The sequence below is a fragment of the Coptis chinensis genome, chromosome 7 (genome assembly GCF_015680905.1).
Source record: "Coptis chinensis isolate HL-2020 chromosome 7, ASM1568090v1, whole genome shotgun sequence".
Classification (NCBI taxonomy): domain Eukaryota; kingdom Viridiplantae; phylum Streptophyta; class Magnoliopsida; order Ranunculales; family Ranunculaceae; genus Coptis; species Coptis chinensis.
The window spans coordinates 90,608,257-90,617,159 of NC_141462.1; the positions used below are offsets into that span (position 1 = coordinate 90,608,257).

The 8,903-nt window shown below is 36.7% G+C and overlaps 1 pseudogene across 1 annotated transcript; it reads right to left on the bottom strand.

Moving 5' to 3' along the window:
- Positions 1–377: 377 nt before the first annotated feature.
- On the bottom strand, positions 378–1,666 carry LOC147489894 (chaperone protein ClpC, chloroplastic pseudogene; annotated as a pseudogene). The gene is made up of 2 exons (XR_015202397.1): positions 1,480–1,666; positions 378–1,242 (listed from the first exon to the last, which is right to left on the bottom strand). The product of XR_015202397.1 is annotated as a chaperone protein ClpC, chloroplastic pseudogene (transcript).
- Between the last annotated feature and the right edge of the window lie 7,237 nt (positions 1,667–8,903).

Genomic DNA, 8,903 nt, shown 5'->3' on the forward strand with positions numbered 1-8,903 from the left:
TTGAATGATACCCAAATCTTATAGAGCAACTTCAGATACGGGAATGAGACCCAGAGATAACTTGATTATTATGCCAAGAAATCAGAGAGAACAAAACATTTGCAACACTCCACAGTGATGCAAGTTTTGCAATGTGACGGGCATGTTGACTCAAGGAATTATGTGCTTCACCAGATTCTTCTTGTAAAATATGAGTAGGGTAGCGTAGTCTAAAATTTTCTTCCCATCTGAATCCGCATACTTCCAAGTACCTCAAGGTGCAGAAAATGCACCAATCCTTCAAATAGTAACTGACAAACAGTTTGAACACATGCACAGTAAACTCAGTTTGGCTAGAAAAAGAAAAGATGGCATACTATTAAGATATGAAACCAGAACAAAGCAGGGACGGAAGAGATAGACTGTTCACCTAATCCATCACACAATAATTTATGTCTATATTACAATGGTATTTCAGGAACATTTGCTCTACAGGATAAATTCTCCTGCCTATGCCTTGAAATGCATTCAGTATATCGTGACAATATTGTATGAATATAACAGATAACTAAATCTATCTAGATGTAATTAAAAATACAAATAACATGCTTGTGAACATCAGATGCGGAAGAGCGTTGTTTACACAGGTACTGCTGGGGGCAACGACTCAAGAGTCCCACTACTTCCGTTAAGCACTATAACATTTCCACAGCATCGACGTCCACGATAACAAAATCCCCCTCCTTGATATCTCCAGAGGGCATCTTCTCAGCCATGCTGTCCTCTAAAAGCCTCATTATTGCTATCCTTAGAGGTCTTACTCCATAGCTCGAGCTGTATCCTTCATCAACAACTCGTCTCTAAATCTCTCAGAACTCGAAGCTCTATTTCCTTGGCCTTTAGCCACTCAAATACCTCCTTCAACATTATATCGCAATATCCTTGACTTCCAACCGTTAATTGCGGAAGACAATCATCTCGTCTAACCCGCTCAGAACTCGTCTAAAGTACTGCTTAAATTCCTCGGTAACCAGGCTCTTTATCTGGTTGTAGCTGCTGTCCTTCTCATCATAGTCGAGATCGAATTCCAATACGATGGCCTCCTTTTTCAATTACACTGCTACCAACATTGGAGGTCATTATCAGTAGCGTATTTTTAAAATCAATAGTCTGTCCCTTGCTATCTGTCAACCTCCCATCTTCCAAAATATGAAGCAAACTGTTGTCATTTAAGAACCGCCTACAACCAATTCTTCATGGCGCCTGTCACATGTTTCCAGTCATTCAACATGACTAAGAGCTGACTTACTGACTAATTCATTCACGACATTGATAAATGGCCTAAACACGTAAAAAGATATGTGGGCTAATGTCGGCTAGAGAAGTCCAGGATCATCATAACACAATTAACTGTAGTCCATCAAACTTCTCTTTCCCTACTTTGATATCTATATACGCTTTTGAAAAATGAGGAAAAGAAAGTTGAACAAAATGCTTTACTTGTGGGTTTGGAACATATATATTGCCATCTTTGTACTTCATTCTTGTTGAATCATCAAGACCAGTAGCACCTCCAACAGTTCCCTGGGCATTAAGAGTGTATCCAGCCGGATTAGAATAACTTCCAAACCCTGTTGGAGTGCCTGCAGGAATTCGCTTATATTGTGATGCTCCATACTTGAGGCCACCGGGGCAAGTTGTGAACTACCTCCGGCATCGCAAGTAGCCGTTACCATTCGAGGGATGAGGATAAGCAAGATTGTTAGAATACCCGTGCACACCCATAGGTGGCACATAAACCGAGAGAGGAACCGACGTGATGCGGCATGAAATTTGGGAAATGAGAGACATGAACTTGTGGATACAATTGGGGAACCGGTTTCTTTGTTGAAGCATTGCAACCGAGGATGCAGATATCTTTGTTTTGCCACATGTGAATTGAAGGCCTGTTATTCAAAGAGCATGCAATAAGTATGTAGCCATAATTTATGATTTTACATTTTACTTGTAAACATAAGGCCGAGCATCGGGAAGTTTTTTATTTGATTGTTCCCTTGTTTTTTTTCAAAATCTTGTGTAATGAACAGTTAACTTGCTAACCCCCGTCATCTAATATTCGACATGGGAGTGATGTGCAATGGTGTGTCAAGAATGCGGGAAGCTAGTGAAGATGCACACACTCACGCACAGTATTTACTCAGCTCTCCTGGTGATGGTACACCTTGGCCACGCATTGATTAGATCCATCGATGGCCTGAAAAATGGCATTTCATAACCCGGTCGATGATCATATGCCCCGCTTGCAAGACATAAGAAGAATCATTAATAGAAGAGTCATAATAATATCATTAACTCACTATCCCTAATATTAAATACTATGAACTAATAGAAGCTGTCAAGTAAAAATCATAAACAACGACACATGAGAAAGACCATCTCTGTTTTATTTCATAACCGGACATGCTACATTGATAGTTCAATGCTCGCCTATAATATACAGCATCGTAATTGTTAAATCAGTCAAAGCCTTCTTAGCCCCAGCTGCTTGCCTTCTTCGAGTGTGTCCCTCGACTCGAATCCAAAGCAGTAAGAACAATTTTCAAATATCTCTACCACTGTTTAATCAATTCCACCCCATCTCTAATAATATTACAAACATCCAAAGCCTTCACACTCCTTTCAAAATACTCAGCAATAAATCGATCCATAGGTCGCATCTACACAAATCCCCTTTTGTTATTAAACAAAATACCCCTAAACTCCTCTTTGACAACAAATGAATTCATCAAGAAGACGCGCTTTATCCACCCTTAACAAAAGCAGATCTTCATTCAAAACCGCGAGAAAGATCATTGAACCGATCACCTACTGTTTCGAAATGATTCAAGTTCCGCTTCTTGAAATGAAGCCTCATTATTTCCATCCATGTTATGAACCCGATCATGCCTTTATACTCAACATTGAATCTCTAATGAAGCAATAGCGGGCATCTTCACATCAGCCTCCCTAAATTATTTTGCACCACCGACACATGCATTAGTGCATCTCCTCCCCGTGATTAAAGGGGTATGATGTTCCATTGAGCACAAAATTGTTGATGGCAGTTCCCCTTCATGTTTACAAAAGCAAAGCGTTATAGAAGGGAATCAAATGGTAACTAATGAATAGCAAAGGATCTTTGTGGGGACTTACAAGAAAGATTTGTCCATTGCCAAGCACAACTTGGGACACAAATTTCCCGGTCGATGGTGCCGGCAGCCACCGTTAAAGACCAAGGTGAGAAGTTGGAGACCGTCCTCAGAAATGGTCTGGCGTTTCCTACTGAATTTGAGGTCAATATTCCTTTCCTCATTGCATGGAAAGAGCCAATTGCTATTGGGTCCTTGAAGTATTCTCGTGGCTCTTCAGACCCAAGAGAAACTGATATGATGTTAACTCCATCTGCTATCAATGCTTCATAGCCCCTCATAATTTCTTGGAGATTTGAAGTCAGAGCTATCATATTCACCCCTGTTATTGTAGAATCGAGCTCCAATGACCTTGCTGTCAAAATGAAGCTTTATCAGTTTCTAATGAAATTTGACTTGGAGTAATCATACAAACATTTAATAATATTGCTACAGAAATAGATTTACTTATTGCAGGTAAAGTTATCAGCACTCTGGCAAGTTCCCTTCCATTTTGCAGGAGGAGGACCAAATCCTTCATCGTCAAAACTCTTTGCCTCGCCGATTCCTATTGAAGTTTTAGTAGCCGTAAGGATGTCATTCAAGATGATCTAAACATTGCATTGTAAATGATGTTTATAACTTTGTATACGCACGCACCTGAGTCTAGCATTCCAGTGAAGTCCCATGATCTTGTGGTATGAAGTTTCAGTTCGGTATTGGGAATTACTGATGCAACTCCTTCCATCTCTATACCCATTTTGAGCAATTTAAGAGTGAAGTAGATGAAAAAAATATGGAACTTTCTATCTGCGTTCTTTGGTATAAACACACACGCTAATCTCACCTTCAACTCTTGCAGCTTCTTCATCTGATAGTATAGCCATAAATCAATTGAAACTCATTTTCTTTGTGGAACTTCTGATCCTTCCGAATGGAGAAAAATAAACAAAACAAAACAAAAACAAAAACTCTGTTAGAGTTTCTCTTACCAGGTTCTAAGAGCAATTGAGGTTCAGTCCCGCAAATCCACTTTATAAATGATTATGAAGAGAATCTCTAAGGTTGTTTTTTTAATTTTAGTCGGGGTTTTTTTGGGAATAATTGTGGGTTTTTAGGCGAGTTTAGTTAACATTCCATCGGTTTCTGCTTTCTGGCTACACGCTGAATCTTCCCCGTTTTTTTTCTTTGCCATACTTTCTGTATTGGTTGCTTCCTTCAGTTGAGAGAAGAACATAACTAAAGGTTTGGAGTATCTTTTAAATCTAACTACTTGAAGAAGAGAAGAATAAGAAAGAGGGTTTGAAGAGATGATTGGTTTGAAGAGATGATTGGTTTTTTTTGAGAGTTGGTAGTGTTTTGTAGAATTGAAAAAAAAAAAAACATAGAAAGAGGTTTTTATCTATTTTGCGCGACGAACAATTGAAAACGCCAAAAAAGAGCGTAGAATTTATTTTTTTAGGTAAAATCTGATGTGTCAGTATGAGAGAAAAAAGGGGGGCTGACGTGGGTCACTGGGAGCATTTTCAACTACTTAGTATTAATGGTCTCTGATGTCGGCAATCTCATGATCTGTACCAACATATATAGCAAGTTCGAATAGTGCCATCTTGAATCTTGTCATGGACAAAATGACAATCTATCTTGATGTGTTTTGTCCGTTGATGAAATACAGGATCGGCAGAAATATGTAAGCTCGCTTGTTTGTCACAAAAAGGGCTACACCATATTAGTCGATTTGTAACGGATATACATCCGTCGCAAAAATATTAGTAACGGTTATTTTGTATTGACACAAATGCATGACAAATAATAGTAACGGATGTTAGTAACACTTAATATCCGTTGCATAATTTAGTCATGGTTGTCAAGTGTTACTGAAATTAATTTTAGTAACAAATACGTAACCGTTGCAATGTATTAATAACACTTACTAATTTTGTTTGTAACTGATGAATTGTTGATAGTTATCTATTTGTAACGGATATTCAACTGTTACTAAATATGGTAGCATTTGGAAAAAAAAAAAAAATTAGGTCCTAATCGTTGTTGTGCTACCTGCACCTGCACCTGCTTCTAGCATATAGGCCTAAGCATTCACTCATGGATACACAATAGCAAGAAAGAAAAGAAGCTCTTAAACCAACATATTCCATAATTCATTCGTAAGTCACAAGTCTTGACTCAAATTACATAAAACTAGTAATTAGATTAAGTCTTTTTGTTTACAAAATACACGGATATAATAATTCTTGACACCTGCAACCATTTGATCTCTTAATTCTTCCTTCCTATAGCAATCATCAAAGTCATTGACACCTGCAACCAACCCAATGACACAAAATAGAAATTAAGTAAATAGAAATGATCGATACATAATATCGAGTAAAACTGTCCAGTTAGATTCATAAAAACAAGACATTAAGAAACTTGAACATATGCATAATAGGTAAAAAGTGTTTAAGCTAGAATTACTAAAAACTCCATGAAGTCTAAATATGTGGGTATTGAATTTGCTCGAGTGCTTGGTGTTGCATTGTTTTCCTTACTTGTAGTGGCTTCTGGTCTGAGTTGCATTTTGATATATTGAAGCTCAAGCTTTGGCTATATAAAAGATTTTGTAAGAATAGGGATTCATCCTACACAAAAGAATAAAGGATCAAAAGAAAGCTTATTATTACTTGCTAAGGTACTAAATCACATTCATCAAACAAAAGAGTGATACCGATAGTCTAATGAAAATAGTACTTTCAAAGGTGGGCATATTTTCTAATGTATCTTAGAAGCTATGTTGGTGAACCTATATTTAGACCAAGAAACTAATAGAAATTAAACACTAATAAAGAGGGGGCAGTTAAGGCCAAGTCGTCTTAATACGGATCTAAAGCAATTGAGCTATCCGCTTCAAGCATCCAACTCGCCTCGCCCTTGACATAAAGTCTTGCTAGGAAATTCAAGAGTTTTGGGGGAAAGAAAGATTCCCAACGATTCCAAGAGGGATTTAAACTCACAAGCCACCCTAGCAAGAAGGGAAGCAAGGAAGAAGGGAGTTTCTCGTCTATAGTATGATTTTTCCTCTTGAAAAGTCTTCAAGTAGTTAATATAGAAAGCCCACTGCAATGAACCCAGTCCATATAGTTCATTCAGAAGAAAGAAAATCAATATAATCTGGCAAGAATTCTGACCTTTTATATCGTATAAGATAGATAGGAATAAAAGCATGCTAACAGATTCGTTTTAGGTATTCACTCCTTGAGTGGTGTTCTATTCAACTCCAAACTTCGTAAACCTAGCATTAAACCAGAATGTTTTTACTAACTTAAAAAGATGGAAAGCTTAAATCAAAATAGCTTAAAGGATAACGGGTTTGCTCACTCATCCGAATGGCGTCCTCAATGTCAACGAACATAGTTTAGCATGTGCGTACATGTATAGATTGGGCCAATGAGAGTGCGCCTTTCGTAATCTACCTGCATGCCATCAAGCAATATGAAAATTGAATGAAAATGAAGGAGCATAATAGCTAGAAAATAAAGAGGTAGAAGGTTAAGTATCTCACCTTGCACATTGCTTTTATCTCATCAAACAGAAATTCTGCCACATTTTCTTACCAATGGAACCAATGTGGAGAACAAACCCTCCATAAACTTGAACATTGCGACCTTCAAACGGCCCAAAGGAGCCTACTGAGCCTTCTCTAGAGTCAGTATCAAACATCTATTTAACAAATGATTGAACCAAGAAACATTTAGAAATGTATTTGTTTTGGCAATCATGATTATGAAATCAATCAGCAAAATAAAAAAGATGGTGCATTGATACCAATTACAACATAAGTCAAAGTTGAATTACTCTACCCTACTCACACAAGACTGCGCCAGGTATGTTTTTATGCTATTTAATGGACTGTAATCATGCCACCTCTATAATACTTCTGTAATAAAAGACACAGCAGTTGGCTATCACACAAATGAATATGGTACATCATATGGCACAGTTAATATAAAGGCATCGTTGTATATATAGTCCTCGTCAAAAAGGACAATAGTGCACTAAAATATAAATACATCGACTTTATAGATTCTAAAATATACCTTAAGGTTGTGTGTTGTCCTAAGGCCCTTCTAAATGGTGTTTACTAATTCAGAATGAGCTCTTCAAGAACTCAGAACCGTTGTAAATTGCTTTTATTACGCTATGTGATCCTAGAAACAATATTCAAAACAAATATAGTTGAATCAAACTTACTAAGTTGCTAAGATACTAATAATTTTGGTATTAGAAGTATCCAGCAAAAGATAATTTCTATTTTCAATTAAACCAAACAAACAAGACATCATTGAGTGATCAACGTATAATGTGGCTATGAGCTCAAATGCATCATTCAACCTTTCATTCTTCAGCGAATTGCATCTCATATGCCCCCAATAATAGCTCTGTTTGTAACATCCTTGGAATTTACGTATAATAACCTGGATTTAATTCAATACACTTATCATAAAAGAAGATATATCACTAATTTGGACTTGTTTTTATCATTGGTGGGAGCAATTCATCAATTCCTTGCAACTCAAAGGCGGTATCGTCATTCTTTATAAGAGAACCGACACTGTAAATTAGTAAAACAAGCATGAGGCATGAGATAAATATTCAACAAATTCAAAAAGAAAGAGTAAAGGTCCTTCATTACACAGAGATTAAACATAATATCAAACCAACTAATAAGAAGTGGGAATAAAATAAGTGAACAAAAAGTTGAGTTTACCTAATTTCACTCAAGTTTCGGGAATTAATATTAAAGAGTTTTTCTTATTTTATAGGAGCGACCAACTAATATTAAGTAAGTAGTATTAATTTCTTTTCATGCTTTAAAAAAACAAGAAAAACAGTAAGTAAAACAAACATATAATGATAAGACTGCATGGACTAGATGATACTAAAACATGGCAATGTGTTTGTCTTTGCTAAATTACACTAAGCTTGTAACGAAATATTATGAATTGGAGTGAGTGAAGGGAGCAACTGATTAGTGGTGAACAAGTTTATCAAAATGCAGACTAGAAAATTCTAACAAAAAATCCAATTTGGCCCATCTAATGGTAGGTACCACTACCAGTCCCTAATGTGTTGGCCCAGTGGATTTAAGTCAGAATATAATAATCTGACTTTTACTTGGGCCTAATTTAGAGAAGTAAAAAATCTTACATGGTACCCAAGTCCTAATTTCAAACATGTGCACATACAGTAAGAAACACACACAAAAGATTCATGATGATGAAGTTCACTTACCATCCCTACCAATTGTGAAACATCCATAAAGAAGGCCAAGAGTGCAGCACCTATTCCAGTCAATATTGTACTCTTGACACGAACTTGAGTGCACTTATTAACATATGAGAAGAACTGTGGTAGCAATCCATCTCTAGCCATTGCCATTAGGATTCAAGGCTGAAAAGCAAAGATAAGAATTACAGAATACAAACAGCCATTCCCATGCCTTTTCACAAAGGATTTAAGATCAATACTAATTTCTTATTCTTTTGAAGGCATACCTATTTAAAGATGCCATATACCAGTGCATCTCTTGCACAACTCTTCCCTGCAGCTTTGTTCTGTAGTGAGTGAAAATAACCTTAAAAGAGATAGAACTAAAAATTTCAGTTTTCTTCGAAAGTGAAACGGTTTACATTTAAATTAGAAGTCTAACTTATCAACCATATTCTGTTCAGTGCACAACCTCCAAATCTTCTCAACCAT